Consider the following 10,154-nt stretch of genomic DNA (forward strand, 5'->3'; position numbering starts at 1 on the left):
AGCTTCTCTACATCCTTCTTGAATTGTGGAGCCCAGAATGATGTAATATTATTAATTGTACTGTTCAACCCATTCACAATATCGATCTCCCAGATTGTTTTCAATAGCCACCGGGAGATGGATGCTGATTCCTGTAAACTCCCGGGCAATCCAAGAGGGTTGGCAACCCTACTGTGGACTAAGGACTCAAAAACTAGGATGTAACAGAATTCAAACTGCCCAAGAAACCTTAATTTGTTCCCTTTTTGCCTATGCTGTAATCACAGCTGGGAGCAAATCCGTTCCATCTGTTCACTACCAAGTGAAACCCAAGACATTTGAAACTTAAACTCCCATGGAACAAGGGTGCGATTTGAAATTACACCAGCTACACAGAGGGAATGAGGAAGACTATAACACAATTTTTTAGTGGCAAAGAGGTATTTCATTAGCAGAATGGAAACATTTGCTTTGGGTTTTTGCACGTCACCTGTGTTTACACTCTCAGCTTCATTACGGCTTTTGCTTATAAGCATGCTTCTAAATAAAGGTGCTAGGAAGAAACTTTTTCTTGTGACAACCTATTCCATGACTTTCTTTCGTGGTTTTGTTTGCTGCTTCCTCAGAGGCAGATGCAACCTGGCTGCCATTGTAGGCAGGGTACTGGAGGAGCTGTTTAACACAAGCCTATACAACTGTGCTCAGGAGATCTAACCCTATTTCACTGCTGAAGTGCCCAGTTTCCCATTCTTTCAGTGGGTAACCTAGTGTGCCCCAGAGGCACATCTCCAGAACTACTCAGAACTCCTGTGTTCTGTTCTGTCCATGGAGACTAATGTAGCTCTGCCATTTTCTCAGCGGGCAGGAGAACAATAGCCTTACACACCTCTGTTATGTCAAGATCTAGCTCAGTGGTTTTCAACCCGTGGTCCGTGGACCCTTGGGGGTCCACAGATTATGTCTAAGGGGTCCAGGAAAGATTATTATTGTCAATTAAAAGTATGTGAATACCCACACTTACAGTTCAAAGAGGTCTGCAACTCCGTTTGAAATTTCCAATGGGGTCAGCACCTCCATTCGACATTTTTTAGGGGTCCGCAAATGAAAAAGGTTGAAAACCACATATCTAGCTCAACCTGACTCACTAAGAAGGGAGGGGGATCCAGCTCACTCATAGGAGATCTTTCTGCTGGGTGTAATTGAAAGGGAACAGCACTGAGTATAGTGAAAAGTAAAAGGGCAGGATGGGTGATGGTGCTGCCCATCTTTCGCCCAGTAGTTTAGCAGTTAAAGTCACTCAGATTATAGGAGATGTACATTCTAGGGCCACATCCCTGGAAAGGGATTTAAACCCACATCCTCTACTACCCAGGATGGTGCCTAACCACCAGGCCATGAGCAAGTCAGTGCTGTCTACATCCTCCAACCCTCCAGTTGAAGCTGGGACATTACTAACTGGGTAATGTCTTGCTTCCTAATCAATGACCTGCAATGCAGACCTGATTCCTGGTCCCAACTTTTTGGCCTATTTTGGCATGGGATATCCTGGCATTGGATAACTAGCATGGAGGAAAGAGAGAAATGAAGACTCCTCATCCCAGCTGAGGACCCAAAGCATTCAGCAACTGAGTCATATTCCCACTTGCCTACTCTGGGCACTGGTTATACATTTGACATTCATCATGATAAAAGAGCCCGAGTCCAGGTTACTATCAGATCAGTCTTGGACAGTTCTGGACATCTGCAGAAGACAGAACTGCAGGCACATGCTGAGTTTAGGGTTAGGCAGCCCCTGAAAAGGATATTTTTGCATCACAATTCCCAACGGACCCACCTAAAATCCACTTAAAATCCTCTATCCATCTGGCCCCTAAGTCTGTCAGCACATTTAGCTCTAAACCCAGATTTCCTGAGGCCTAGTCCAAGACTGTGTGCCAGCCCTGCAGCCCCGGACACTGGCACAAGAAGCAAGGGAGAGTTCCCATTTTTCTATAGAAAACCATAGGGGTTAGGGTCACAAGCCAAAGAGATAAAGGGAGGGTGAAGGTAAATGGCCAAGAAACATCAACATTGTGGTAGCATACAATCAGCACGTTCATAACCCCCCCCCCAATACACCTCTGGAGGTGTCTCTAAAGAATCCTTTGGTCCCTGGAGTGCTCAAAAGTAGCCTACAGCTGCCACCAAATCTAAGTCCAGGTCCTTCAGTCCACCGTCCTGCCTGCCTGAGATCTCCAGCCCCACGGTGCACGCCTCTGTGTAGGACTGACCAGGTTCCACGTGCACACTGCTCTCTCTCCCCCTTACTCCAGCCTCAAGCTGAAACCCTCTTCCTTTTCCCTTGCCCCCCCAGCCCCTGGGGGTTTCTGTAGTCAGCACAACTCTACAGACTGCCCCCGGATTCCTCCTGCTGTTACACACATTACATTCACATAACAACTGCAATTAAAGGACCATGCTTCTTTATCTTTTTGGGCTGATGAGGTTAAGAAGAATGTGCATTCCTGCTGTGATGCTGAATCACACCCAGATCATTCAGGGCTGTGCTGATGCAAAAACAAGCTTTCTGAATTCATTAGGGCTTTATTTTTTTAAAAAAAAGGGAAATGGCAAAATGAAAAGCTCAATGGATTGGTAATAGAATTGAAAGGCAGCCGAACGGGGCAGGACAAGGCAGCGTAGAGCCCTACCTTCCCATGACCTCACATGTCACCCAGGCACATATGTATTCAGATTAAAGCAGTGGCAGAAAGATAAAAAGCAACACGAACCTTCCCACCCACCAAAACCAGCATCATATTTAATTGAAAAAGCCCAGCAATGAGATATCCAAATGCATACAGCTCTTATTGCCTCGTTTCATGGTTGCACTGGATTCTACACGAAAGCAGATCCCTTAAGACTTCAAGCCATTTTGCACTCCCGAGTCATAATGCAATTTTTGATGCCTATTCTCCTTCATCCCAAAATCTCTCCATTAATCGGGCTCTCTGCAGCCAATTAAAATCTACTTGTTATTAAGCCTTGAGGGAATCATTCTATTAGACATATCCAAAAAAAAGTTTCAAGTCAGAGAGCTAGTTTGTACTAATTTTCCCCTAAAACTTCCCCTTATAATTTAATAGGAATGGTTGCTACAGATTATTATTCAGGTAAGTAATGAGTATTGCCAATTGCTACTAACAATGAGAGAACTGGAGCATATTTTTCAAAGCACTATAATTTGGCCTGATTTGGTTTCTCTTTGATTATTATCACTTCAAATAGAAGAGTTATAACATTTCTCTCTTTCCTGACTCAGAAAGATCATTCATATTACTAAAACACAGAATATTTTACCCACCTTCTGTTTAATTGGGTGTTTTTTAATATGTGAGCCTAAGAGATTATTATGTCTCATGTTAATAATCTTGAAGAAGAACCATGAGCAATTCTCAGCTGGGAGACAATGCTGGTAATCCTCTTGATGGATTTCTGACCTTTCGCAATTTGGAGGTTCATTGCTACCTTGCACACTTTTCAGACTTCTTACAACTTTTTTTTTTTCTACACTCTCATGATGATGGACGTATTTGAAGTAAGCTAGAGTCAGGTTTAAAAGGTGAGCTGCTTAACCCACAGAATGAGCAGCAGTCATTTTAGTTTTTTAAAGGAGAAGTCACACATTGGGGGTAGGAACATCTGAGTGGATTGTCATCTATGTCCCAGACCTGAGCATGCTATTAAGACATGGGACCAGGCAACACCTCCCTCACCAAAATTGCATTTGCTGTCTTTCTCTCTCTCTCTCTCTCCGTCTCTCTTTATCTCTCAGCACTATATGAGCTGATGTGATACTTGCCAATCATTGCAATGGAAAATGGAGCAACAGAAGTAAGTCTCTGTTTATCTGAGGTGTGCAGAGCTGCTTTCTGTTTAACTTTTTTTTTCCTTCCCCCAGACACTATTATATTTTCCATTGCCACCTGACAAAGAACCTTATGATTTATTGTGATACATACCAATGTGGCGCATGTACAATTTAAAAGAAAAGGGTCAGGAGAGTCCACAGGTTAATATATATATTTTTTTATTGGAGAAGATTGAGATGATGGGTATCCTGATTTTTCTCCTAATCAATAGACATGGCCCCAGCTGCAAATTCAGGACTATATGTCAAGCATTGTTAAGTTTTGAAAAGTGTGAGTATGAGGAATATGGTTTGGGGTTCAAATGGCAGAATGAGAAGCTGACTAGCTCAGTGGATTGTCCATAGGATTCAGGTAGAAGGAAGGCTAGATTTGCAACATAGGGCACGTCTACATGTCACCATGCTTAGTACTTTAGATGTCCCCGCTACATTGCCGTAGTGGCGTGCTATACCTGGGGAGTGCACCACTATAGTGGCGTAGGTGGTGAACACTGTAGATCCCTATGAACTCTACTTCATCTAAAGTGTGCTGTATGGAGATGTCGTGCATTGCTACATCACCATAGGGCTATGTGTAGATGCACCCATAGACTAACTAAATGAGAGACGCATAAGCTTTTGTAAGTAACAGCTTATTTCATCAGATAGGATTCAGAGCCTTGCACAGCCATAGTGCTGAAGTAAGTCTTGCTAGTTTATAGGGAGTAATGGTTGTTACCATCAGATGACTAGGTGGGGACCCAAATAAAAATGGATTGATAAGTTAGAGAAGATACCCAGATGCAACCCAGAAGAGTGGCATGAGTAAATGGCCAGCACAACAGAAGACTGTATCGCAATATACATCACCTGTATTGGTGCCTTTGATAACAGACTTGATAAGCAAAGAAATGCCAGGCCTAACAGTGTCTCTGAATCAGCAGCAGACCTGTCTTGAAGGGACTTGCACCAAAGTGGCCTGACTTCACGTGTTCAAGACATGGATCGCAGGGTGACACATTTAGTGGATAGGAAAGAAGTCCATTAAACTCTTAAAAGTCTCTCAGTGACTCAACTTCCACCGAAGTACAATGAAGCCAGAGATGTATTATGTGCCATAGTTCTTTGCAACATACATTTAAAATAGCTAAAGGGCAAAGTGCTATTTCCTACCAGTGAAGGATACTACTCTCCAGGGCTGTAGGTTGACATTCATGACTTTGAGCAAAACACCAATTGGCACTTTAGTTAGTTTAGTATTCGTAAAATGGTTATATCACCACTGAGATGTCCTTGGAGATTTAATTAAACATTGCTTATTAAAACATCTTCTGATTCTTGGTAAGAATAGAGAGATATATGATGCAAAGCAGGATTACTGTTGTGTTCAATAGCCCCAGGTTACAAAGAACAGACAGAAAAAGCAGAAGATGAGAGTTTGCAACTTATTGTTGAAATGTCTTTTATAAGATCTCTTCCACCAGAGTTCACTTCATTTTCTCCCATGAAATAAGGAAAACTACAGATATAGGCTTCATTCTAGCAGAAGGCAATGCTGTCCCACATCACCCTTTTCTGTGCAGCCTCTACAAAAACACTGCTCCTATTCCACATCAAATGATTGATGGGAAATCAGAGTTTGGCTACACTGGCCTCATAAAAAAAAAGGGTAACATCAGGTTTTTTTTAGTCTAAGTATTTTGTTACTTTGCCCATAGGAACCAATCTAGGTCAAAATAAGGGTCTTCCCAGATCACCTTGGATTCATTTTTCTTATTTTCCATCATCTGCTTCTCTAGGGCCTAACCCTTGTGGAGTGGTGATTCTCAGCCAGGGTGCTATGGCACCCAGGTACATTGAGATTGTTTCAAGGGTGCCATGTTGTGCCATGCAAAGTTAACACCGTTTCTTTGCAAACATGATTCAAAAGTTACACTCAGCTATTTCAAACAGGAATCCATAATGTGAAAAACATTCTGACCTGTTGTGATCTTTCTTCATTCTTTGCAACAAAATAATTGTTTTATTGCTTTTCTGTAGTCAGAAAATGAGTGAAAACTAAAAGCTGACATTTTCCAAGGGTCTAAAAAGGTTGAGAACCACTGTGATAGGGGACAAATAGCCAAGTAGCTATAGTTTTAACATGGGAGGTAGAAAAACCAAGCTTCAAATCCCTGCTCTGTCATAGTCTTCCTATGCCATAACATCCCATAGCAACCAGAAGTCACATATTCACTCTATGAGTATCCTTCCATAAATTTAGACTAAAAGGTACTTTCTCCAGTCTTCACTCACAGGCTTGTTGGGAGAATACATGCTTTAAATGCCTGTAATGTATGCAGGTACTTAAAAGATCTTGGGGACCTTATAAACATCTCAGGGAAATGGTCCATGTCAATAAAAGTCTTTCTATTGTCTTCAGTCGACCTTAGATCCCCTCTGCATTTGGGTATTTCCAATGTCACAGCAAGCAATGTCTATTCAGCAGTAAATATCTTCACACCCTAGAGGCATTCTGCAAATTCACGGAGCAAACTGTAACCCTCTTCTCTCCCTAGCCGTGGTGTGCTGCATCAGATCTATTCTTGCCTTTCTGGCATTGTGCACCGTTTATTCCTCCTCTGCCCTGAAGACTTGTTATGCTGTTTGATATATTTGGAGTATTAGCGTGGATCAAGCCTATCCAAGAGAGGATGTGAAACAGGATTGGCATAAAGTGAGTGATTGGCACCAGTGATGAATTCTTATTGTGTCAAGATTTTAGGCATGACATTTATTGGTAAACCCATCTGAAATAATCCCATTCAAACCTGCCAGGTTTGCTGCAAAGTGATATGTTCCTGAAGATCCATGCCAGAATAATGATTGATGCCCACTGCCAATCAGTGCTGAGACTCAGTCGCTTCTTGTTGTCATTGAACTGTGGCTACACAGCACGCTTAGCAAAATGGAGGGGTGTATTTGATGTTTAATGAATACGGCTACCTACAGTTGTTCATTTAATGGGTATACACCTTTATTCACTGGCAGGCAACCCTGGGCAAATCATTTGACCTCCTTATGCCTCAGTCAATCAATCACTTCTGTAACATTAAAGAAGAAAAAACACACGCTCGCAGAACGTCAGCCACAGCATTAGAGTTGGAATTTGCTGGGAAAATAGCATTAACATCATTTCTCGTTCCTTTTTCCCCCGTCCCCAAATAATTTCACTTTTCCTTCAGGGGCAGCAGAATATTGCAGTAATGTCAGTGGAGCGTATACTGGGAAATGCAGATTTTCTCTTGCTATTTGCAAGAAGGCAAAGGATGCCATTTGCACAATAAGTGGGTGGAGAGTTGTATTTTAATGCTGTTACACACACACACATTACACTTGTTGTCTCCATTCCAGCAGCTCACTCCTCTTGGGAAGTGAACCCCCTGCTTTGAGTAGAGGGTTGGGCTAGATGATGTCCTGAGGTCCCTTCCACCCCTCATTTTCTATGATTTTATGTGCTTAGCTGTAAGCCCATTGACTTCACACTTAATTTAAACGTGTGTTACTGAGTCTTGGTGGACCTAAACATTTTCTTATTGGATCTACTGGGGTACCTGAAGGGGATCCTGAACTCAGCTGCCACATGTCTTTGCTAGGACGAAACTAGAAGCTGCCAGTAAAGGTCCTAGTACTTTATCTTAAGCTTGACTCTTGACTCTTTGAGCATTAAACAAAAGGCTCTGTAGGCACGTTTACACATTCATTAATGTGTCATAATTACGATGCTACTCTCCATTAGTGCAACAAATGCTTTTTTGTGATGCTTACTGCTTATTGGACTAATCTACTGTGCATTAGCATGGTTTTAGCCAGCCATACTAATGCACGATAGAATGAGTCCAATGGGTGTTAAGCATCTCATGTAGACGAGCGCCCTGTGACTCAGGACACAACAATTATATTGATGCGATTTTTTCTCTTTTATGCAAGGAGAAACTCACCTGATAATACAAATAATGGCAGCTACCTAGCATTTTAGGTTATCAAAGGGCTGTATGAAGAACACACAAACTACACCCTGGTTGGTATTCTTTCTTTCCTGCTGATACAGAACAGGTTTTAGAGGACAAAGGACAGAGACAAAGCCTTCCTTAATTGCAGCTCTGTTTAAGGCCTTGATCTGAAGCTGCTTCAGTCAATGGAAAGACTTGTTTAGACTTCAGAGGTCCTCAGGCCAGATCCTAAATCTCCCTACACCGTCCATGTTCTTTAGTGTTGAGATACTCCGTTATTCAAGAAACCTATTCCCCCTGCCTGTTTCCGCTGATTACCTATCTCTACTTGAATATAACACTGCTTTACTTCAGTAGCCCCACTTTCATGTTTTGACTGGAGGTATCTGTCACTTTTATTGAGGACATCCTTAGCAAAAACATTGTTTTCCCATCTTAACCCATACTGTATTTAGGCTGGGTCAATTCATTCTGGACTTTCCTTTGTGCTTATTCAGATAAGTGGCTATTCTAGCACAAAACACTAGGCCTCTTTTATCAGGAGGTTGGATGGGGAGAGGTGCTAACCATTTGCAACACTCAAAGGTCAATGAAGAAGGCAGAAATCTTGATCAATGCAAAAGTTCTCTCTCATTCTCATGAGTATTTTCCCAAAGGCAAAACTAGTTTTGTGGTGCCCTGGGCGGGGAGAGAGTGCTGAGCACTGGACAGTCTTATTTCCCTTGGCATGGGTCATCTCTGGGGGCTGTTTATTGTGGTGCCACGTCCAAATTGGTGATCAGGGCTAGTGCCCCACTCACCCAGCCCTAGTTATGCTACTGTCATTCCTACTTTGTAGACACTGGAAATTTTCTTAGCTCTGCCAACTACTTCATCCTCAGCACCAATATCTTATGTTGGAACCATACCTTTCCAATTAATTTTAATTTTCTTCCTCCTCAACCACATGTTATTTTTGCTGCTACTCTTATTATTACTAATATGACTGTGGCTGCTACTGCTACGGCAGCATCTAGAGATCAGCTTAACTGAGATGACCGTTCTTTGTGGTAGATACTGAGCTTACATGTATAACGAGACCATTCCTGACCCAAGGAGGTTATAGAGCTAGACTCCCACCTAAGTCCTTCGCTCAGCGCAGGGGATGAAGTTGCAGTTCCCAAAACCACTACTCAGATGAAGCTTAACCTTAAAGTGCCTAAAATTCCTTGCAAAAGGCAAGAATTCTTGTGGGCCATATCTTTTATTGGACTAACTGCATGATTAGTACAGACATATGGTTGGTACAGGCATGGGCAAGGTTTTGGCTATCACAGTACCCTCCCTCAGGCCTAGGATACTGTTTGCCTATGTCTATAGCAACCATGCAATCAATCCAAAAAAAGGTATCACCCACAAGAATTCTGGCCTTTTGTGTATGTATATCCTGGACCATCACAATGACATCACTGCAAAATTCCTCCTAGGGACCAAACGGTCTTTTTCTTGGTATGCCCCAAATTATCTCAGTCTTAATACTGTTTTGCAGCTAAGCTCCATTTCTATTCCCATGTTAGGCATTACTCTCTTTCCTCTGAAGGATTTGATCTGGTAGAGAGTCTGAGAGCGCAGCTAACAGATTGGACTCTGCACCAAAGGAGAGACATCTACCCAATATCTCAGTGGTTACAGAAGTCAGTGAGGAAGTGAGAGAGCAAGGCTTAATTTTCTCCTAGGCCCCAGGATCCAAACCCACTTCTCACATCCTTCCCGCCAGGCTGTAGTATTGTCCACTGTGAAAAGAGGACGGGCTCTCAATGTCTCTTGTTGAAGCTATTCCATGTTGCATGGAAGAGTCCAATATTTATTGAGAAAGAGAGAGAGAGGAAGAGAGGAAACTCTGAAGATAGTCTTTGATCCAATTAAATCTCATGCATTTTATATTAAACAGTAACTAGATTACTGTTCAATTAACAGTAATCTAGATTAAACTAGAAACATTTAAATAGTCTCTGCATTGGAGGTAAGAAGTCAGATCTTCCCACTCCATGTGAGCATCCGAGCCAGTAGGTTTGATAGGTTTTCTGTCTCTGTCCCTCAGCCTATGTTTAATGGCAAATCTCTGTAAAGACCTTAATAGAAGAGATGTTCTCTCCCTTGTAATATTTGATACTTTGTTTATCAGGGCTCTGTCCTGCAAAGTGTAAATCTGAATCCCTTTGCATAGGGGTGGGAGTGTTTAACCCAGGTGTCCCGTACCCTGGCAAGTGCACTGGCTACAAAGCTTATATGGGAAGGCATCACTTTTCCCACCT

The sequence above is a fragment of the Gavialis gangeticus genome, unplaced genomic scaffold (assembly GCF_001723915.1).
Source record: "Gavialis gangeticus isolate Ggan-Ray unplaced genomic scaffold, GavGan_comp1, whole genome shotgun sequence".
Taxonomy (NCBI): Eukaryota; Metazoa; Chordata; order Crocodylia; family Gavialidae; genus Gavialis; species Gavialis gangeticus.